We start from the raw sequence: 1,586 nt of genomic DNA, 5'->3' as shown, positions 1-1,586 counted from the left end.
TTCAGTTTCCATCTACCAAATTCATTCACAAGGCCTTGGTCGGTCTGAGGCTATAGTAGAAGACACTTGCCCAAGGTGCCATACATTGGGACTGAAACCTGGTTGGGAAGCAAGTTACTTACCACACAGCCACGCCTGCGCCTAAGTATTGATTATGAAATATATTACTGTTAAATAACAAGAAAAACAACAAGTACAACAAATAAAATAGGATAGAATAGAATAGAGTGAGGGGGGAGAGAGGGGGGAGAGAGAGAAAAGGAGAAAGAGGTAAAGCAAGAGGAAAAGAAAGTCAAAGAATGAATAAATCAGAAATTCATTTACTCGCAGTATATAAGTATATACGTGCATGTGTATGTATGGATGTGTGTATGTACGTATGTGTGAATGTATGGATGGCGGGAAGGATGGATGGATGGATGGATGGATGTATGGATGTATGAATGTGTATGTGTATATGTGTGTATGTATGCTTATATGTATTTCTGTTTATGTATATATATATATATATATATATATGCAACCTTTATTTGTTTCATGTATATGTGTATGTATGTATGTATGTGCGTATGCATGCGGGTTTATACATACATGCATATATATGTGTGTGAATATATAATTATATACATGTGTGTGTATGTGTGTATATATATATATATATATATATATATATATATATATATATATATATATATATACATATACATGTAAATTTATATTTCTATATACATATACATACATATATACATAAATAAGTATATGCATGTATACATACTTATTAATACGCATGGAATATATTCATACATACTCGCTGATATACATACATACATACATGCATACATACATACATACATTCATGCACACAGCAGCGTGACTGGAGGGGGACATCAAAAATGGAGGGAGGAAACAAAGATGCAGTGATAGAAAAATAGGTATGTGGGAGTGTGGAACCAATTTTTGGCGGGGTGAGATATAAATATAATTATATAAGTAGCCATCTTTTCGGTAACCCCAATGGCTTTGCGTAGAGAAATAATTACAATGAAGAAATGTGAAGAATTATAGAAAAATCCAAATCGTTACCGAAATATCCACTAAAAGCAGTAAAGTATATAAGAATAGATGTCTTTTATCCATAAGGGCTGTGTTGATTCGGAGAAAGCAATCAACGTTTATATAAATATTATGGAACCGGCGCTGAGGTGAATAGGTTCAGTGTCCACTCGAGAATTCATTTATCGGGTTGGGTTTTCTGCTCGAAGACTTGGTCTGGAAGGAGCCAGTATTTATGTATGTGTTTGAGAATGTGTGCATGTGCGCATGTGTGTGTGTGTGTGTGTGTGTGTGTGTGTGTGTGTGTGTGTGTGTGCGCGCGTGTGCGCGTGCGCGTGCGTGTGTATCTATGTTCCTGTGAGTATGGCTATCAATGCATGCAGCTATGTGTTGTATGTAAACATGAAAGTAATGTGTGTATGAATGTATGTAATATATACATATTCGTGCATGTGTATATGTGTGTATACGTGTATGTTGTGTGAGTATATATATATATATATATATATATATATATATATATATATATATAT

At 34.2% G+C, this 1,586-nt stretch overlaps 1 protein-coding gene across 4 annotated transcripts in view; it reads left to right on the top strand.

The window, feature by feature from the left end:
• The window catches only part of LOC106877775 (SKI family transcriptional corepressor 1 homolog-B), a 113,607-nt gene that overhangs the window by 70,953 nt on the left and 41,068 nt on the right, over positions 1 to 1,586 (top strand). The window lies entirely within an intron of this gene.

The sequence above is a fragment of the Octopus bimaculoides genome, chromosome 12 (assembly GCF_001194135.2).
Source record: "Octopus bimaculoides isolate UCB-OBI-ISO-001 chromosome 12, ASM119413v2, whole genome shotgun sequence".
NCBI classification, from domain to species: Eukaryota; Metazoa; Mollusca; class Cephalopoda; order Octopoda; family Octopodidae; genus Octopus; species Octopus bimaculoides.
The sequence above is the reverse complement of the archived record's forward strand: the minus strand, read 5'-3'. Positions and strand labels throughout refer to the sequence as shown.